A 22,559-nucleotide genomic window follows, 5' to 3' on the forward strand; every position below is an offset into this window, starting at 1 on the left:
CTCATGTACTTTGCTATTTGATAAACAAACATGAAAGATTGTTTAATGTTCTTAATATTCTAGCCTACTAATCTTCTTTTTCCTCATGGTGCAAGGAGGAGGTTCCAGATAGTTTAGTTTGCTTTCTTCTGTCTTTCACTAATATTGGGGTGAAGTTGTTTGAAATTGTTTAGAGATCAAAATCTGGTTTCATTAACCTGCAGAATGCTTGGGAATATGGATTAGTCGACATAGGGCTGGTGAAGCAGTCAAAGGTGCTTATCACACGTGGCTGCAATTTATCTTCTGACACTTGGATACCAAGGTGATAGGCAACTACATACTTAACATAGATGATGTTATGCAGAAGCAGACTTCTGACATTGACTTATCCATATTCCTTACTAGAAGTTGCCAATTAAATAGCTCTCCAGAGTTATGAATTAAGAAATCTCGGTGACATGCTGCTTCCATTCAGTAGTTGTAAAAGCCACAGTTTAAGTGTGAGAGTGCATGAGGAGTAGTTTCTTTTGAAATAGAACAATTCTCTGGAACAGCGGATCCCAGAGACTGAAAATTTAGTTTGTCATAATATGGATTTTTACCAGTGTAAGAGAGATTTAGTGTATCATTTTTAGAGAGACAAATATTGCTGGTTTTAACCTTCATTTATTTGTTGGGGTTAGGGAATCATTCTATAAAATCATTCTCAAAAGATCATTTGAGAAGTTGGAAAAGCCAAAATGTAAAAGATACAAAGCAATTTTAATTACTTAATTTATAGCGACCTCCATACACTCTCTATTATTGTGGTAGCACCTAGAGGTTAGGGATCCAGTGTTCTAGGCACTGTGTAAGCATAAGGCAGTCCCTGCTCAAAGTTTACAATCTAACTTTAAAACTAGACAACAAGTGAATATAATAGATGTAGGGAGGAGGGAGCACAAGGTGGCAGTAGTCACAGCAAACCCATTGTCTAGTCAATGAGAAGTGCTTTGTAGGCATGACAGCATAGATGGACTTGAAGGAGATATTTAAAGGAGAATTATGTGGGCTTTCTGTTTTTATAGGGAGCTCCTTACATATACTTTCCCTATTCTGCTCCTTACACAATGCGTGTTGGAAAAATTCCCAATGAGCTATCGAGGCTGACATCGTTGGTGGAGTGGAAGTGGGAAACTGTCTGCTAGAGAGGATAGGTAGAGCAGAAATAGACCGTGAACTTGAAATCTGTTCTCTGAATTTCATTCCATAGCCTGAACACATCTTTTGTTTTGTTTTGGTGTAGTCATTTAGTAACCTTGTGTAGAGCTCTAATTATCAGTCTCTATTCAAAAGTTGTGATAAAGCAGCTCTTCACAGAACAGTTTTTATAGGAATGTAACTCTGCAAACTTCCCTTGCTTCCAAGTCTGTGGAGTTGGTGATAGATGTCTAAACTGGAAATTTTGAATGGACTTCAAAAAGAGAATATTTTCTTTTACAGTTCATTATTACTTTGCCATTCATTGGCTGGAGTTGTAAGTTCAGGGTGAATTTTTACCTCTCGCCCATGAAACATGTTAAGTGATACATAAATAGATGGAATATGCCAGTCTTATTTTTTTGCTTCTTTGTTTATTGAAAATAAAATGCTAGAATTTCTGTTCAAGTGCCATGTACTAAATGCTGATATTTGCATATACACTTTCACTCTGCATTTACATCTACATCAAAATGCCAAACATCATCCCTTTTTCAAGCTTGAATGAATCAGTACCTTTTATTGAATTCTGATGGGATTATAATTTCCTCTAGCTCATTTATAATGTCATTGCTTCAACAGGATATCTGATTTTCAATTTGTGACCTTTTCACTGCATGTTTTGTGTGCTTGCTCTGCAGTACTGTCAGGCTGCAATACTGAAATTTTAAATAGATTAGCATGGATTAATGTGCTAGACTTTCTCCACAGAAGACATGGGTTAATTTATGTGCTACACCAGATTTTTATTTTATGTTTAGTTATCTTGGTTATATCCCTAATGGATCTTTGTCTAGATTTCAACCACCGCACCGTTTGGGAGCGAAATTGGGCATGTCAAGAGCAAGAATGCTTTTCTGGTCAGGAACTGCAGATGAACCAATGCCAGAGTGAAAACATAAGAGCAAAAGGAGTGGGGAACTTTCTCCATGTGTTACTTTTTGTCTGGCTTCTGCTTGTGTAAAAATCAGCCTGGGAATCCCATCATTTAAAAAACTAAGATTTGTTTACAATGTTTGGGTGCAACAAGAGTAGAAAAGATGGTGGGGCTGTGCTGAACCCTTGAAACAATTGTGAATATTGTCAATAACAACTTTTAAAGATAACACTTTCAGGGTTTTAGTTTTAGTACTTGTTACTATCATAAGTTCAAATGAGAAATATAATTATTCATTTGCAAATACACACAGTTCCCAAGGGGACCTTTTTGGGAGGGAGTTTCTACCCTTCTCTGTCTCTGTGAAATGGCGTCCAAACCCTGTAGAGGGCATGCAAGCTCCTTTTAAAGACTGCAGGCTTCATAAAACTCACCTTGAGTGTCTGTCTGCAATTACAGTATTTAGTTTGCACAGCCTGCAGCAATTTTAGTCCTCTTCTCCACCTTCTGTGGGGTGAGGGAGTCTGCAATCTAAATCCAACAAAACTAGCAAAGTCCCTTGAACACAGAAAACACTTCTGATCCTGGAGCTGCTCCACTGCTGAATTTTCCAGTCTCGCTCCCACTCCTCATATTTATAAACTCCTTCTCCTGCTCTTCGGTTCCCATTGGTTCAGATCTCAGAGAATGATTCTGGGTATGTCCTACCAGGCTGCTTGACCACAGTGGGAATCACCAAAGTAGCTTCAAACAGCTAATGAGCATTCCTACTGCCCGTGACACCCAATTTCTGGATGATTTTGGCCTGTCTTCAATAAATCCTCAAGTACACAAAGTACCATAAAACAAATCAAGAGCTAGAAATTCACCCTACTTTTTTCTGTATTTATATCACTAATTTGTGAAATGCAAGTATGTGGATTACACAGGCAGAGGTAAGATGCTCTGTCTTCAGTAGATTGCATGCTTTTGACACTTTACAACGAACAGGATGCCAACTTGTATTTAGTTTTAAATATCTGGATTGAGATATATTGGCAACTGTTCGGGGAAGGCTTCACAAATTCTCTCTGTATTACTCGATAGATCAATGCTCTCAGTCAGTTCTCTCTTTAATGAGAAAATGAATACATTTTAAACCTTTCTGCCTTTTACTTAAAAATGTGATTTTTTTTTTTTTGTTATCTTAACTCAATGTCAACCAGATAAAGAGAAAATGTCCTATATGGGTTTTTTTTGTACACACATAAGAAATACCCATTGTTGTAGTTAATGGGCCTTTAAACCCAAAGGTCACTCTCTTATATTAAAGAGCTAAATTTGTTCTTTAAATTTGATATATTTTTATTCTTGCTTTTTTATTACTTCATAAAATGCATAACAATGGAAAGTAAAATATTTTAAATTGGAAAAAGGAAAGGTGCACATTACTAACATGGGACTCTAAATGGAGAAAGCTATTTTGTTTCTGTAGTGGCAAAACAAGCCCCTTAGACCAGGGTGTTTGGCTTGAAATGTTTTACTAATGGGTGAAAGGGCACTGGCTAATTTTTTTGAAAATGGGAGACTAACTTTAGGATATTCCTAAAGGTGGGATTTTCAAAACTGCCTAAATGCTGATAAGTAACTTTAGCTTTTAAAAAGCCCACCCTTAGATGCCTAAATATGGAATTAGGAATCTAAAGTAAGACTCCTGTTTGACATTTTTAGCCACTATTTAAATTTTTTAAGTGAATGTAATCATGAAAGATCAGTCTGGATCCACACTGGAGACTGCAATTTTCTCTCTCTAAGGGTTTGTCTTGACAGGAAAAATAACTGAGTTTAGTTTACGCTTAGCTAACATGCTTGCAAAGTGCATGTGCTGTTTCTATTCAAGACAAACCTAAACAATTGCACTATAGGCACTGATATCTCAGGCTTACTCACAGAACCTCACTGACCTATTTCAACCCAGGCCTGAAAACTCTTTACACATTAATAGGTTTTCCTCCAGTCTTTAGCATTAAAATCTTCTCAATGGAAATCCATAAGCAGAATATTGAGCACTAGCTTTGTTGCATGGTTGTAACATAGTAATTGCACAGTTGCATTTGGTTATCACAATCTTATTTAAATAATGCAAAATTTAACTATCTCCTTTTTTGCTCAGCCACAAAATGGCTTTAATTAAAATTTTCTGAGATATTATGGCAAATCTCAAGTTGTTATATCTGTGACATTCCCCAGGGTAGTTGTCCCCTCAATTCTCCAATCTGGGGTGTGTTTTACATGGCTTTGCTATGAGAGCAACCACTCCTGGCCTTGCTTACACACTGCCTCTAGCATGTAAATTACTCCCAGCTGTTTTATATGAGTGCTTCTAGCCAGCCACTCCTGAATTATATTGCAGAGTGACACCAGCAAATTTCCAGTCCCAGACCTGTCCCCAGAAATGTCTGTCTTCTACAGGCCTGCTCTTTCCTTCTGAACAATACAAGCTCATAGAAAGTCCATCATTTCATTAATAGAAAATGATATGCACAAACCTGTTATCCCAAATGGAGGTTCCCAAACACTTCAATCCAAATACACTGGCTTAGATAAAACAAGTTTATTAACTACAGAAAGATAGATATTAAGTGATTGCACGGAATGAGGCAGAAAAGTCAGAATTGGTTACAAAGAAATAAAAGGTAAAATGCAAACTAATACCTAACCTATCAAACTAAGTGAATTCAAAGCAAAAGTTTTCTCTCACCACATGCTTACAGGGGACTTCTTCAGCCAGAACCACTGCTCCAGTTCAATGATGCTTCGTTTGTCTTTCAAATGTTGCTGATGCCATGAGTAGAGATGAGAGGAGAGAGGTGATTTGTGTCCTCTGTTCTTCATTTTTATATCATTTTCTCCTCTTTGAGCATCATCTCCCACTGGGTTTCAGGCAATAGTCAGTCTGTTTACGTGGGAACCCTCAAGCTTTTCCATTGCCAAGATGTAAATTTCTTGCTCACACTCTTCTTCCTGCCAAAGAATGGCCACTTAATCAGATGGTAGTCCATTTGATTGTGTTGACACCTGGCTGAGGCATCAGTTTGTCTTTTGTCTCTGAGGAACTGGTCTGTGCCTGCTTTTCTGATCTTGGCGCATGTCTCAGCAATGTCATATAGGAGAATCTTATAACTCTACATACACTATTGCCACACACATTTTACCAGGACAATAATGATCATCAAATTATGAGTTTTCAAATCTTTGTACAAGATTTACCATAGTTTTGTAAAAAGGATGAACACAAGGGTACAGTCTGTCATAGTGTCCACTAATTGTGAACCTAAGAATATACAGTCAGGGAAGTTGCCTAATGGGGAGCTAAAGTATTTTGAATGAAGCTCCTGTATCTTCCCAACTAACTATCTGTAACTAATCTTTGGTGGAATTCTCAAATAATATCAACTTGTACAACAGAGGAGCAGGGTCACATTTCATAATGCGCAGTAAATTCTTCCCCAACAAGTAGCATCTTGCTCCAGGATCCAATCTGAAATAGAGAGGAGGAAGGTACAAGTCAGTAATATTATGATGTGGACAGGAGGCAGGTAAACTTAAAATACACACACATACACATGAGGACTTGGATTTAAGGGGTGGGAAAGGCTGTGAGTGCAGGTCAAGGAACTTCTTCAGAACTCTCCAGTAGGTTGTTCTGCACTTAAATACCATGGTCATTTAAAAAAAAAGAAAAAGAAATGCCCCCGTAGTTGCTAGAAGGAAAAGAAAAATGTCTTTGCTAAATTTTAGAGGACTGAAAAGGCTTTTACTATCCTGGGGCAAGCATGAAAATATTTGGCTTAGATATACTATCACTATACGCATTGCTGTTTGCTGGTGCACTATTCTGTGTAATATAATCTGATCTAGCTGCCAGTTTTAATTTGCCACTCACCACAAGGGTTCGCTCCAAATTGAGTCCACCTAAATTACTATGACAGAATTGCAGAGCAGGCCTCAGATAATGTGCTTACTGCCCTCTCTTTCTCAGTAATATACATACACACACAAACAGTACAGGCTATGGTCTATATGCGGATTTCTATCACCTGAACTTTTGTGGAGCTTTGTGTCACCTTAAAGATTCACCTTGGTCAGATATCGGGGGTCTGTTAGGTGTTTTAAAGATGTCTTTAGTTCTGATATTTTCTTTACATTGAATTTAGAGGATGCACTGAAGCAATGCTTACCTCACTCTGCGGATATTGTTAGAAGTTTTAAGGTTTCAACAGAATGGAAATACTGCTGATTGGGAGTATTTAGTACGTTACTCTATTTTTCTACCTTTTTAATATTCTCTCTTCCATAGCTGTTCGCAGATCACTCTAGTTATCTTGACTAACCCAGGTCACAATCTTCAGTCATCCCATTTCCTGCTTGGCTGTTTAAAGTGAGATCAGTGTTCAGTCTGTCTTGGATATTAGCATTTGCTTATCTGCTGCTTTGAATGTCTTTGAATACTTCAGTCTGCTTCTGCATGCATGATTGCTCTAGTCTCCATGATCACATACAGATATTTTGGTACTTCACCACTGGTGCTTTCATTTTTAGACACCTTCCATTAGTAATGAAAAAGTGCCAGATCTGTCAATATAAATGAGTTGATGATTAAAAACATGGATACACAATTAATAAAAAAAATGATACAAACACAGTAGAACTTAATCCAGTTACTCTTATCTTCACATTAAATTCCTAATAGGAGAACTTAATTTTCATCATCCATAGCTTAGAAAATGTATTACAACCCTTTAATAGCATCCTTTAGAATCAATCTATTTTAAAATGTCATTCAGTTGTACATAGCTATTCTGTCAACTGCAATCTAATTTTATTTTTCACAGCCTTACTGTATTCTCTGGTAGCCTTTGATAGAAAAATTGAACTAGGGATGTTTAACTTCAGATGTGCAGAAATATTTATTCCTGTCAGATGTATTTAGAAAAATAAATCTGCAGTTTCTAAATGTATAGTGGTTCTTAAAGGAAGAAATAGAAAATGTAAAAAATGTGGCCCACGATATTGTATTTTATACTAACCAATGGATGACAAAATGCTTAATTTTTAATTGAATTACACTTTGTTAAATTGCTCATGTCTATGTATTGAGCAAGGAATATTTGTTTGTAATTTGTTAGGTCCCTGTGTAAGGTGGGAGCACACAGTCACTGACCCGTATAATTTCATATGATTATAATTTAAAGCAGTTGATTAAAAACAAACCGCAATAGAACCAAAAGGACAGTAGGCTGTAGTACTGACCTTAGATGGCTGTGCCTTGGCGGCTGTTGCCATTCTACAAAAGTTTCACTGTGATGGATCTCTTGCCTCCAGTTTTCTGTCAATTTAATAATTTTGCAGGCTTTACTTTTTCGTAGCCATCTTTCTTCGCTTATGTACAGTATTAAAAATCAGCAAGCAGTAGAGTCTTTTTTTGGGATTGCCATCGCCCAATGCTTTAGTATATGTTAAAAATGAGTCTCCCAAGCCCAGGTTACAAGCCCCTTTTGTTTGAACACTTCAATCACAGGTTCAAATATTCAGTTGGTCCTGAAGGAGACGTCTGCTTATGGGGTAGGTGTACTTGTCTATTATCATTTGAGACCACGGTTGTCAAACCTGGGTGCCTAAAGTTATGTTCCTAAATCCATATTTAGACACCTACATGTCCTGGCTTTCAGAAATACTGAGCAACCTCAGTAGTCGTATTTCTATTTAGGTGTCTAAATATGGATTCATGATTCTAACTTTCAACAGGAAGGTTTTGAAGCCTGTGGCTTCAGACAGCCGTCCCTTATTACACAGAACACGTTTTTTCCAGAGTTGTTGGATTAAAGCCCCTATCTTTCACCACTGACTACAACCAACCTGGACACTGAGGTGAACATGAACATTTAAAGATTTTTTTTCTTTCTTGTTATCCAGACTGTTGAGACCTTCTTGCTAAATCTATATTTCCAATCAATATGCCAAGTAATTAACTGCAGTATCAGTGAGGGCGAAAAATCCCACCTACTACAAAGCAAACTTGAATGTAAGATCAAAGAACACATACCACCTGCAGAGCGGGAGTGAGGATAGCTCCTTTAAACTTCCACAGACAAGATCCTATCTGATTTGATCCATCATTCTTTTGAAGAAGTTGCTATAAAATCAAGTGTATACAGAATGTAATGTTTTTTTGTGGTAGTTCTTATTTTTGAAAGGTACAAAGGGTGACTAGTGGTTAGAGAGGGAAACAGGGATTTAAGACTCCTAGGTTGCTTTCCTGTCTACTATTGATTTTTTTCTTTGTGAACTTGAGCAAGTCATTTGACCTATGGCCCTTAAATTGACAAAGTAGGTACTGTATAATCCTTTCCTCCAGGAGTGCACTTAAGAGCTTTATGTTTTAGCTTATCCAAAGGTTTAGATTTTGTTCCTGTTAGTACAATATGCTCCTTCTTATAGCTAACTTTTCGGATTCAGAGTTTTAGTTTGTGTCCATTATGAGACCATTGGCATCCTTTAGCTAAAGCTAAAAGAGAGGCAGTATAATTGTACTAAGTTGGGTTATGGATGTCTCCAGATCTAGCGTGAATGTAGGTAACACCAAGTTTCAGAGCATTGTCATTTATGTCTGACCCAAAAAAAAATCACACTTGGGTCTGAATTATTTACCTTTTGTTAAAAGTAACATGCCATCTAAGCTTTTATCTGAAATCAAGACCGTATGTCCTAGCTTTACTGGCACAGTCCCAGATTTACATATGTCCCGGAAGAACTAAAATGAATTATGTCAGTCATTTAATTAATTAATCCCAATCAAAATGTCTCCTCAAGTTCCTCTGACTCCTGAGTTTTCTGTCGCACTTCCTAATCCATTCTCCCTCCCTGCTGTCTCATTCCCTGCACCTCCACATTCTCCTTTCTCTGCCTGGTTCACTGTGTGACTAAGGGGACACCATCTTTAGATGGGGCAGACTCTTTGCCATTTTCTTACAGGAGAATCTTGGCTAAGTGCAGTTTGTAGCTTCAGTCTTGTTGACAGAAATGGGAGATGATGGCAATTTTAGATAAGGAGCAAACTTCAGGAGTTAACCTTATAAAAACAAATTCCAAATCATGAGATTTGCTATAAAATTGCAAGAGTTGGCACTGATAAGTGTGTTGAACTCATCACATAGTAAGTGTGTGTTTCACAGCAACCATTGGCCAAGGTCAAGGCTTGTTATAACTCATCAGGCAGCAGTATTGCAAGATGGGTCTCATGAGATCATCCTGGCTAATTAGTCCTGCTTCAGCCATCTAGTAGAGGTGTGGGGAGGAACGGGATGGGGACCTGGCACTCCATCTGTTCCTCCAACTCCATCCTGTCTATAGTGGTTGGGGCCATAGAGAGAGGAGAAATGGGGTATGTCTACACTACGGGATTAATCCGAATTTTGGAAACAGATTGTATAAAGTCGAATGTATGCGGCCACACTAAGCACATTAATCCGGCGGTGTGCGTCCATATACCAGGGCTAGCGTCGATTTCCGGAGCATTGTACTGTGGGTAGCTATCCCATAGCTATCCCATAGTTCCTGCTGTCTCCCCCGCCCATTGGAATTCTGGGTTGAGATGCCAGTGCCTAATGGGGCAAAAAACATAATCGCAGGTGGTTCTAGGTACAGCCTCACCCCTCCCTCCATGAAAGCAACGGCAGACAACCATTTCGCGCCTTTTTTCCTGGGTGAACACTGCAGACTCCATACCATGGCAAGCATGGAGCCCGCTCAGCTCAAGACAGCAGTCATGAACATTGTAAACACCTCGCGCGTTCTCGTGCAGTTTATGCTGAGCCAGGACCAGAAAACGAGGTGAGGAGGTGGCGGCGATGGCAGCGCAGCGACAAGCGAGATGAGGACATGGACATGGACACAGAATTCTCTCAAACCGCAGGCCCCGGTGCTTTGGAGATCATGTTGTTAATGGGGCAGGTTCTATCCGCGGAACGCCGATTCTGGGCCCGGGAATCAAGCACAGGCTGGTGAGACTGCATAGTGTTGCAGGTGTGGGACGATTCCCAGTGGCTGCAAAACTTTCGCATGCGTAAGGGCACTTTCATGGAACTTTGTGACTTGCTGTCCCCTGCCCTGAAACACCAGAATACCAAGATGAGAGCAGCCCTCACAGTTGAGAAGCGAATGGAGATAGCCCTGTGGAAGCTTGCAACGCCAGACAGCTACCGGTCAGTCGGGAATCAATTTATAGTGGGCAAATCTACTGTGGGGGCTGCTGTGATGCAAGTAGCCAAAGCAATCACTGAGGTGCTGCTACGAAAGGTAGTGACTCTGGGAAACGTGCAGGTCATAGTGGATGGCTTTGCTGCAGTGGGATTCCCTAACTGTGGTGGGGCGATAGGTGGAACCCATATCCCTATCTTGGCACCGGAGCACCAGGGTACCCAGTACATTAACCGCAAGGGGTACTTTTCAGTGGTGCTGCAAGCACTTGTGGATCACAAGGGACGTTTCACCAACATCAACGTGGGCTGGCTGGGAAGGGTTCATGACGCTCGTGTCTTTAGGAACCCTACTCTGTTTAAATGGCTGCAGCAAGGGACTTACTTCCCGGACCAGAAAATAACCATTGGGGATGTTGAAATGCCAATTGTTATTCTTGGGGACCCAGCCTACCCCTTAATGCCATGGCTCATGAAGCCATACACAGGCAGCCTGGACAGGAGTCAGGAGGTGTTTAACTACAGGCTGAGCAAGTGCAGAATGGTGGTAGAATGTGCATTTGGCCATTTAAAAGGTCGCTGGCGATCGTTACTGACTTGCTCAGACCTCAGCCAAACCAATATCCCCATTGTTATTTCTGCTTGCTGTGTGCTCCACAATCTCTGTGAAAGTAAGGGAGAGACCTTTATGGCAGGGTGGGAGGCTGAGGCAAATCGCCTGGCCGCTGATTATGCGCAGCCAGACACGAGGGCGATTAGAAGAGCACTCCAGGAAGCACTGTGCATCAGAGAAGCTTTGAAAACCAGTTTCATGACTGGCCAGGCTACAGTGTGAAATTTCTGATTGTTTCTCCTTCATGAAAACCCACCCCCTTTATTGACTCATTCTCTGTAAGGAACCCACCCTCCCCATTCCCTCAGCTTGCTTTCAAAGGAAATAAAGTCACTATCGTTTAAAAATCATTTATTCTTTATTAATTGACTATAAAAAGAGGGAGAGAACCCGGGTGGGGTTTGGGAGGAGGATCGGCAGTAAGGAAAAGGCCACTAAAAAAAGGTTAAAAAAATGACAGCCTTTTGCTTGGGCTGTCCACTGGGGTGGAATGGGAGGGTGTACGGAGCCTCCCCCCCCACATTCTTACACGTCTGGGTGAGGAGGCTATGGAACATGGGGAGGGGGGTTATACAGGAGCTGTAGCGGCACTCTGTTATCCTGCTGCCGTTCCTGAAGCTCCACCAGACGCCAGAGCATGTCTGTTTGCTCACGCAGCAGCCCCAGCGTTGCATTCTGCCTCCTCTGATCTTCCTGCCGCCACCTCTCATCTCGAGCGTCTCTCCTCTCCTCACGTTGGTCCCTTATGTCCTCATGTTGGTCCCTCCTGTCCTCACGTTCACTGGCTTCTTTCCTATACTTTGAAACCGTGTCCTTCCACTCATTCAGATGAGCTCTTTCACTGCAGGTGGATTCCATGATTTCTGCGAACATCTCGTCTCGCGTCTTCTTTTTCTGACGCCTTATCTGAGATAGCCTTCGGGACAGAGGAGGGAGGCTTGAAAAATTTGCAGCTGCTGAAGGGGGGAAAAAAGGAGAGAATTTTTTAAAAAGATACATTTTGCAGAACAATGCTTATACTCTTTCACGGTGACCAACACTATTAACATTACATAGCACATGTGATTTCTGTGCAAGGTCGCATTTTGCCTCTTAATATTGAGCGCCTGTGGCTTTGCTGCTAGAGATCACAGACGCAGGTCCGGGCAACAGAATTCGGTTTGCATGCGGCCATGGTAAGCCATTGTCTTTCGGCTTTTGCGCCCTCCTTTCCCACATACCAAGCAAAGCCCGTTGAGTGCTGCGGTTTTCGTGTTAACCTTCAGCAGCAGAAAACAAACTACTCTCCCCCATCCAATTCTCTGGATGATCGCTTTATCCCTCCCCCCACCGCGTGGCTGGTATCAGGGAAGATCCCTGCAGGAACCAAACTAACACCCCCCACCCCTCCATGAATTCTCTGGGATGATCGCTTTACCCCTCCCCCCACTGTGTGGCTGGTATCAGGGAAGATCCCTGCTAGCCAAACGCAAAAAGCTCTGGGCCAATTCCCCCCTATCCCCCCCGCGCTTGGCTAACTGCAGGGAAGGATTTCTTTTCAGCCACAGGCAAACAGCCCAGTAGGAACGGCCACCTCTGTCCCCTTAATTAAATTCCTGTATTTCAACCAGGTTACCATGAGCGATATCACTCTCCTGAGGATTACACAGCGAGATAAAGAATGGATGTTGCTTGAATGCCAGCAAACACCGGGACCATTCGCTGCCAGGCTTTGTCATTCAGTAATACCAGATTACTTGCTGCAAGCATGGCGTGGTCAAGTGTCCTACCATGGAGGACGGAATAAGGCTGCACTACCCAGAAACCTTGTGGCAAGGCTTTTGGAGTACCTCCAGGAGAGCTTCATGGAGATGTCCCTGGAGGATTTCCACTCCATCCCCAGACACATTAACAGACTTTTCCAGTAGCTGTACGGGCCGCGAATGCATCCCAAGTCCTCAGGGCAAAGTAATCATTAAAAAACGCTTGCTTTTAAAACAAGATCCTGCCCGTTGGGGAGAACGGAGTGCTGGGTGCTCTCTGCAAGCTCGTCTTCCCCGTTCACAGAATCCTCAGGTGTAGCTGATGAGATTATCCCCGCCTCGGAATCCACGGTCAGAGGTGGGGTAGTGGTGGCGGCCCCCCCTAGAACTGCAGGCAGCTCGGCGTAGAAGCGGCATGTCCACGGCTCTGACCCGGAGCGACCGTTTGCCTCCTTTGTTTTTTGATAGGCTTGTCTGAGCTCCTTGACTTTCACGCGGCACTGATCTGAGTCCCTATTGTGGCCTCTCTCTATCATGCTTTTGGAGATTTTTTCAAAAGTTTGGCATTTCATCTTTTCGAACGAAGTTCTGCTAGCACTGAATCCTCTCCCCATATAGCGATCAGATCCAGTACCTCCCGTACGGTCCAGGCTGGTGCTTTTTTTCGATTATCGGCCTGCACGGTTACCTGTGCTGATGGGGTCTCTGTGGTCACCTGTGCTCTCCACAGGAAATAAAATTCAAATGTTCGCGGGGCTTTTCCTGTCTACCTGGCCAGTGCATCCGAGTTCAGATCGCTGTCCAGAGCGGTCACAATGGTGCACTGTGGGATAGCTCCCGGAGGCCAATACCATTGAATTGTGGCCACACTAACCCTAATTCGAAATGACAATATCGATTTTGGCGCTACTCCGCTCGTCGGGGTGGAGTACAGAAATCGATTTAAAGAGCCCTTTATTTCAAAATAAATGGCTTCGTTTTGTGGACGGGTGCAGGGTTAATTCGATTTAACACTGCTAAATACGAATTAAAGTCATAGTGTAGACCAGGCCATGGAGGGACACTGAGGGAAGACACTGAGCACTGCCTTTCTCTGACCTGCTCCATGACTTCAGGAGTGATTTTTCTGACACAGGTAGAGCTCATCAAAGAAAAGAGCCAGAATGTAGAGCACTTAGGGGTGTGTGTGTGTAAGAGAGAGAGTGAGATCCTGAAGAATGTTGACACATAGGGTCCTGGTTTTGATTTTGAAAAAATGGTACTTTAATTAGTATTTGTTACACTTTTCTCTTTCACCATATTTACTTTGTGGATTTGACAGCACTTTGTGTATCGTTTCATCCCCCCCACCCCACATATTCAGGGGAACTGAAAGACCGTGGTGGTCTTTCACAGAGCAATGGGGAGGAGGGATGCACTTTTTGTAGGGGAGAAAAAATTGTCTGTAAAATCAGATATTGGAGGGGGAGTCAGGAACAGATGTGGTATCTTTAACTACCTGTAATTTAAGTAGGTTCCAAGTTGCATGCCCCATTTAATGCAAGTGTAAGGTGTGAAGGTTTAGAATGTTTCCCTTTCTTAAGATCATCCTTGACAGTCAAGAATGTTAATTCTACTTTGTAATATTCATCTTGAAGGTCATTATAATGGGGATTTTACATAGTTGCGAGCAGAGGTATAATAGTATTGTCAGACTGAGTGCTGTAAAAGTCTTGTAATAAGAGCACAGTGTTTTGTCCTGGCATATACTAATTGATACTTGATCCAGTTTTGCTGTACTTGATCCAGTAAAGCTGCTGCTAAACCATAATCCATTTATACATGTCTAGAGCTAAATTCACTCTATACAGGATCTATTTAATTGAACAGTACTGAAGTGGTTTTATAAATAAAATGACCCTGTTACTAGAGATCAAAATATGACCTACTTTTAAGTGTTACAATATGGAGGAAAAGTCTCCATGGTTCTGAATATTTAAAATCTGTTTTGCTAAAGAAAATAGAAGTGGATCACTTTCACAGATACTGAGAACCAACAGCTCCCACTAACCAAATTGTATATTCTTCTTGACCCCCATATTGCAAAATCAGCTTAGAATTGCCATCAGTCCCAGGGGAATTATGGGACTTCCCCAGGGGAATGTGGCAACTTGACCTTATTCCTTCAATTCCTCTGCGCTCCTAGAGGTATCTTATGCATCTTGAAAATTTCCCACAAAACATTGTTTCCAGGATCTGTCCCAGGAAACTCAAAGAAGATTGCAGTCGAACTGGAACACAGAGCACTGATATGGGTGTAGGGCAAAACTGTGCAGACATCCTTAATGTGATCTAGTATACTGATGTACAAAAACAACAAAGAGTCTGGTGGCACCTTAAAGACTAACAGATTTATTTGGGCATAAGCTTTCGTGAGTAAAAACCTCACTTCTTCGGATGCATAGAGACTGATGTGTGGCTGCACTGAAACATTGGTGCTTCAGCTAGTTCAGTTATAAACATTTCAGTTCCTCTTTGGGTACATGTCCATATATGTTCCACTCTTTGTGCACATGTGGCCCATGTGCTCAAGAATGGAGTCTCTTGGCCAGACGTGTCCATTGGGGCCATACATGAGCCCTAAGTGTCCTTATGTATTGATGCTATAAAGTGTGGTTCAGGCTTGACCGCCATTCGGTTCCTTCTCATTGCCTAACGCCTGTGGTGTCCATGAGTTGCGCAACTTATTTTCACACTCCCTTTGTATATTGTTGTATGCATTAGTGTTAGTTACCTGTAGAAAGGATAGTCTGCCTATTGGAAACTTTTTGTGATAGTTTTGGAAGTTTTACCTTTCTTATTCTATTTTCTTCTCTGATTGGGAACTTCTTCCGCGTACCAGGACTTAGGGATGGCCCATCCTAAGTCACCAGATTTTATGTTTTGTCCCTCCTGTTAGGCTGTGATACATATTAATGGATGCACCAGGTGCCTTTTTTGTCTTGGGGACACTCATATCCCTGACAAATGCTCGGTGTAGAAGTGGTTTCCAAAAGGACTTTGATGGGCAGGGGTACGTCTTAAAACATTTTTGTTAGACGCTCCATACGGCCAGTCTTTGATCAGTGCAAGGCAGTTCCCCTGGACAAGTGCAACTTCAGTGGAGAAGTGCCGCGGTGAGTTCCATCTCCACTGGCTCCCAATCTCTATCTTCAAAGACCATTCCAGCTTTGGACTCAGGTAGGACTGAAAAAACCAGGTGGTCAGAGAAGAGGGAGCATTTTCCTTAGGGAAGAGCAGAGGCAGATCCCCACTGTGAATTCCCAGTTAAGAAACCCAAATCACCTCACTGTTCCTAATTGAAGGAGAGTCCACAGCCTGAGCTGGGTGCTGTGGGAGCTCTGAGTCTGCACAGTACTGGGATTCTGACACTGTCTCAAGGTTCATAGCTATTTGCCTCTAGAACCAGGCCATAGCATGAGGTTGTACGTTGGCACTGAGCACTTCTGTGCTGGCTCTTTTTGTATCAGCTCTGTCAGTACTGGCCCGGCTGGCACTGCTCACGTCTCCACTTAATGTGTTGGTACTGGACACATATCACCATAGACCCTTAATGCTTTCTATTCCCACGCTGAGATTTATGGCTTCATCCCTCTTGGTACTGAAGAAGTTTGCAGTTTTGAGGGATCTTCAGGTGTAGAATGAGCTGAAATCTCCACTGCTATCCAGAGGGTTAAATATCCCCACCATGGTAGCATTCCCCTCTACCTCTGAGGCACTGGGTGCTTCCCCAATGCCAGTTATATCCAGACTTACATCACAACTTAGCACTCTGGCTTTGCCTGCCCTTCCCCCTCCCTTAGACGTGAGATGCTCTTTTTCACCTTCACATTCTCAGCACAGGGAGGAGAGATCACCTGCATATGCTACAAGGGCACCCTTGTTTGAACCTTCTGATTCGGAGAGAGAGTCAAGGGCTTCATAGATGTCTAGATCTGTTAGGAGATATAGAAGTGGGCATATGCTTTGGTATCCTTCTCCTTAGCTCCCAGGCCCTTTTCCTTACAGTGTTCCCGTGTGGACCTATTATAACCCCCGTGGTCTTTACCCCTTGAGATATCACACTCCTGCATCCCCTCCTAACATAAGAACCTCCTCTCCTGTACCTTTCCAAGGACCTGGGGTGTCTTAGCTTTCAGCCCATGAATCTGAACCCCCTGAGGACCTATCTAAGGAGGAGCACTTTAGGATGAGGATCAGACAATGCCAGTTGCAATAACATTTTTGTCCCTGAATGTCCCATCCACACCGTCTCACCCACATGACGAGAAAAGATTGCAAGATCTGCTCAGACATATAGTCAATTCCCTTGAGATACTGGCGGAGAAGGGACAAGAAACCCCATGTAAACTGTTGGACATTCTCCATGTCTTTGTGCCTGGGCACCTGGTACTTCCCATCAATAAGCTTTTAAATAGTGCTTAGCATCCACGGCAAACATCAGTGACCGTAATTTCTACCACTATAAAAGTAGGTAAGAGGTACCAGATGTATCCACTGGGGTGTGGTAGCTATACACTCAGCCAGTATCGGGCTCACTAGTGGCTGTAGTGACCAGTGAAAGGAACTGTCATCAGCAGCCAAGAATGACAGAGAGATGAGGAGTCAAAGTGACTCTGTTTATTGGGATGTAAGAGTTGTTTGTTTGCCAGCCAGTAGTTTTTGACTGCAAGTTATAAGGCATTATTGGTGTGATTTGACCTTTTAAAATTACAGTAAATTTTCAGACTTTGACAAACTCTCACAGGAGAACAGAGAGGAGTTTAAATTTCTGATTTCAGAAGGGTGGTTAATTCCCAAGACATCCATGTAGGCAGCTTAGGATGCTGCCGATACTGCATCCTGGTCCATGGCAGTATCCATTGTTATGAGTCTGGCATGCTGGCTCCAAGATTCTGGCATCCCAAGAGAGGTGCAATCGACCTTTCAGGGCCTGAATCTTTTTGGTGCAAAAACCCACAAGCCCCTTAACTTGTTAAAGGACTACTAGGCCATGTTTCATTCTTCTGGAGTTTATACATCAACTCCTAAGAAAAACAGGGGAGACCACACTCTTATGCTTGGCAGAGACCTTCACATAGTACCTTTTTCCACCAGTGAGCCTCCATGAAAGAGACATCCTTTAAAAAAAATAAATGGGGGGGGGAAGAAGACCACTTGCTTCCGCTATGACTTCATCCCTTTTTGCATCTACATGAAAACAATCATTTTGATGGGTTGGCAGAGAGTCACGCTGTGGTCAGTCTTCTGGCTCCGTACTCTTCCTTCCCCTCATTTGGGAATTGCGTTCAATTTTTCAAGGAGTCATGGAACTTGATAACAGTCAGGTGGGCCCTAGAGATCATTTCAGTTGGATCTTTTCTTCAGTTCCGTATTACACCTACCCACAGCCCCTTTCCTACCCTTTTCAGCGACCCCCTTCATAAGAGACTGTTACATCAGGAGGTGGCCTCACTTTTTTGTCTCTGATCTATAGAGAAGATTCCCTTACAATACAGAAGGAAAGGTTTTTACTCCAGTTACTTTCTAATACTGAAGAAAAAGGTCTTGTCCTGCCTATTTGGACAAATGGCCTCCTGCATGGTCATCTAGCAGCATTCCAGAATACACTTACTTTGCATTCAGAGCTGGTCAAAATCCGCATATGCACGGAGCAGACACCATTTGGACATGCCTCTTCAAATCCTTCACAATGGTCTCACGTCTTTAAATTAGTGGAAGGACTTCAACCTGAGAGTTCCTTTTTTCCCCATCCCTCCCAATCAGAACTTTAGTGACCGATGAACATTCTGTCTCTTCTGGAACGGGGAGCACTTATGGGCTGTCCTCAAGCACAAGGTCTGTGGACCCATGAGGAGACTTTTCTATATATAAACCTATTAGAGCTCAGAGTGGTTCACAGAGCCTGTACTCCTGTACTTCCTACCAGTGATCCAAATACTGATCATTCAAGTTATGACTGACAGTATGACAGGCAAGTTTTATATCGACAAGCAGAGGTGGGTTTGTTCTTCCCCTTTCTATCAAGAAGCGGTCCGTCTATAGAATGGGAGCATTTGGCATCAATATGTCTCGTGGCAATTCATCTCCCAGATCTACGGAATGCACTAGCAGACCGCCGGAGCAGATGCTTTTCATTAGACTGTGACTGGATGATCAAGGATTCTGATGAGACCAGCGTGTCACTGGTATGCACATTGGTGTATTCAATGCATAGCAGATAAATTACTTCGGTTTAATTTGATTAAAATTAAGCAGATTAATGTTAGAGCAAGTCCATTTTTGATTTTGAATCGAACACCAAGAAAATCTACTGTAAATAAATGAATAAATGCAACAGCCAAAATCTTTTCAAGGTGGGGATATTTTCACTGATGGTCAGGTGACAATGCAAGCCAACTCATCCGAAGTTTTTATCTAAAAAGCAAAGTGGTAACTAATGTAAGAAGTGCATTATGGTTTGTCACTGACATAGATTTCTTCCATTACTCTAGTAATTCAGCAGTATTAGATTTCCAAATAAATTGTTAAGGAAAATAGAATTTACATTTAATGAGCATTTAAATAGATCAATGAACATAGATTTTTAAAACTCCTAATTGTTAATTTCGGGAGAATGAAGTCTTTTAAATACAGTTCTTTATTCCCAGAGTTCAATCTGGTAAGATGCCTGATTTGACTCTTAATTGTTATATATTCTCTCTAAAGATCATAGAGTTGAAGGGTTTACTTGTGCAGTTATTATGTAGAATATATTCTTAGAAGGATAACATAACTTAAACTTTGAGTGACCACTATGTTTCAGACATTGGGTTGCATGGTTTGCCACAGATACACCTCTACCTCGATATAACAATACCCGATATAAAACGAATTTGGATATAACGCAGTAAAGCAGTGCTCCGGCGGGGCAGGGCTGTGCACTCCGGTGTATCAAAGCAAGTTCAGTATAACACGGTTTCATCTATAACGCGGTAATATTTTTTGGCTCCCGAGGACAGTGTTATGTCGAGGTAGAGGTGTACATGTATTGCATTGGAGACATGAGGTTCTGATACTCGTCCTTTTGCCTTTGTAGTCAATTTAAAAACAAAATTTTTAGGTTAGATGTAATTAAATACCTCTTCGTGTATAATTTGAAAGTGATTCCTGCATCCAAGATAACCAAGCTGATAAACTTATCTAAGCAAACTTTAATGCTGAAGAGTGGGGTATGTCAGCTCAAGATAATCTACTACTGCATTAACAGGAAGCACAATGAAATTGTTGTATTGTGATATATAATTGTTAATATAGTGAGGCTTTTTTCCTTTGGCCTAGTGGTTAAAGTGGGATCCAGAGATAGCTGGCTTGGAGTCCTAGCTCTTCTGTGTGCCCTTAGACAAATCATTTAGCCTGTGTTTTTCCCCTTTTTTATAAAAAGGAGATACTTGCCTTTCTCTCAAGGTATTGAAGCTAAATCTATTTGTAAAACATGTTTGAACCCTCAGAGGAAGGTGTGGTAGAAGTTATAATGATGGTGGTAGCAAATCGGAGTGCAGGAATTTGCATGGTTAAGCTAAAGAATGGTTAGTATCCAAAATGCAGGGATTTGCATTCTGAACAGCTATGAAAAGTACAGTCGTCAGTAACTGTTGATTGGCTCATACAGCTATTTGCTCCTTTATTAAATCTACTGAGAATGGATTCTTCAGTTATGTGCTATATTTAACTGGGATCTGTCACAAGAGTGTAAATAGTTAACATAGTACTGAGGTAGGTACATTTACACCAGTTATTTACTGAACTGTGCTTAGTTCCAGAATAGCCCTACTCAAAAAAATCATATCTTTTCTAGTTAGCTTATTGGCTGACTGGGTACACATGGGGAGAAACTGGTATAAGGGCCAGGTTCTTGCCTCCGTTGTCTACATTTAAATGTACTGTGATGACATCGGCAGCACATATACTAAAATTGGAATGCTACAGACAAGATTAGCATGGCCCCTGAGCAAGGATGACACGCAAATTCGTGAAGTGTTCCATATAAGGGGGGAGGGATAGCTCAGTGGTTTGAGCATTGGCCTGCTAAACCCAGGGTTGTGAGTTCAATACTTGAGGGGGCCATTTAGGGATCTGGGGCAAAATAATCTGTGAGGGATGGTACTTGGTGCTGCTGTGAAGGCAGGGGACTGGACTCGACCTTTAAAGGTTCCTTCCAGTTCTACATTTCTATGATTCTATGATACTGCTTTCATTTGAACTACATATAAGCCATGCAGTGGTGTGATGTTTTTACATTCCAGTCACAGACCATATACCTCCTGCCTCAAGTTCTGAGGAAGATGAAAGAATGGAGCATCTTGATTGCTCCCGGGTGGCGCAGGCAGTTCTGGCTCCCAAGCATTCTCCAAACGTCCCAATATGCATCCATATTCAGCTCTTCCCAGACTTCTTGACTCAGGACAGAGGCATGGTATTTGTATGAGCAATGGACCTAGAAAATCATGCTTGGAAGTGATGCAATCCATCCTGAGCAATAGTGAAAGAGATTCCATGAGGAAATGCTACACAGCAAAATGGAAAAGATCCAGCATTGCCAGATACCCTCAGAGGGAGCCAAGACCCCTACTATTCTGGACTATTTCCTCTTTCTAAAAATGTCGGAACTATCTCTCAGCTCCTTACAGGTCCACTTGGCAGCTATTAGTGCCTTTCACCATCTGGTGGATAGCCATTTGTCTTCGCCCATCCTATTACAATGGGGTTTCTAAAGAGACTTTTGAGATCCTCTCCTTTGATACTGAAACCTAACCCAACATGGGATCTCAGCCTATGTCCTATTGGCATTAATGGAGGTTCCGTTCTAACCCTTAGCCTTGTATTCCTTTGTTTATCTATCTTTGAAGATTGCCTTTCTGGTTGCCATCGCCTCAGCCAAAAGAGATAGGGAGGTGGAAGCTCTTGTGGCTGATCCACCTTATATAGTCTTCCGTAAGGACAAAGTTTTCCCGGAGTTTACTTTCAAATTCATTCCCAGGTAGCCTTGTAATTTCCTCTAAATCATGTTATCCATGTACTTGTCATGTTCTGAAGCTTCATGCTACCAAATAGGACAAAAAAACTACACTCTGGATGTATGTCGAGCCTTGGCCTTCTACCTGCAGAGGGCAAAACCCTTTAGAAAATCCCCAAAACGCTTTGTCTCCTTTGCTGGGGAATGAATGAGAGGTGTAGCCTTGCATGCATATATGTACATTGATTCATGCTGTAATGCAAGTAGTGAGTCAACAGGCCCAAGGCATATAAGATAAGGATGGCTTAGCATAACTAAGGATTGGGTTTGACCTGATTAGATGACAGGCAAGTGACCTTAAGTCACAAGGTAAGGTATAACAGTATGCAAGTATTAAAAATTAGTCAACTAGTGTTAAGAAACCACAAACGCAGGTTACAGTTTAGGATATTTTTAGGCAATATGTATAACTGAAACGCACAAGATTTGATTGTAATATTCCTATAAGAACATAAGAATGGCCAAGCTGAGTCAGACCAAAGGTCCGTCTAGCCCAGTATCCCGTCTTCCAACAATGGCCAATGCCAGTTGCTTCAGAGGGAATGAACAGAATAGGTAATCATCAAGTGATCCATCCCCTGTCGCCCATTCCCAGCTTCTGTCAAACAGAGGCTAGGGACACCATTCATGCCCATCCTCGCTAATAGCCATTAATGAACTTATCCTCCATGAATTTATCTAGTTCTTTTTTGAACCCTGTTACAGTCTTGGCCTTCACAACATCCTCTGGCAAGGAGTCCCACAGGTTGACTGTGCGTTGTGTGAAGAAATATTT

At 41.9% G+C, this 22,559-nt stretch overlaps 1 protein-coding gene and 1 non-coding gene across 11 annotated transcripts in view; both read left to right on the forward strand.

Moving 5' to 3' along the window:
• CHID1 (chitinase domain containing 1) overlaps positions 1-22,559 on the forward strand; it is a 275,026-nt gene that overhangs the window by 131,354 nt on the left and 121,113 nt on the right. The window lies entirely within an intron of this gene.
• Positions 20,654-20,760, forward strand: LOC117877503. The gene has a single exon (XR_004645728.1). It is a non-coding gene; the product is annotated as a U6 spliceosomal RNA (small nuclear RNA).

The sequence above is a fragment of the Trachemys scripta genome, chromosome 4 (genome assembly GCF_013100865.1).
Source record: "Trachemys scripta elegans isolate TJP31775 chromosome 4, CAS_Tse_1.0, whole genome shotgun sequence".
In the NCBI taxonomy this organism is placed as follows: domain Eukaryota; kingdom Metazoa; phylum Chordata; order Testudines; family Emydidae; genus Trachemys; species Trachemys scripta.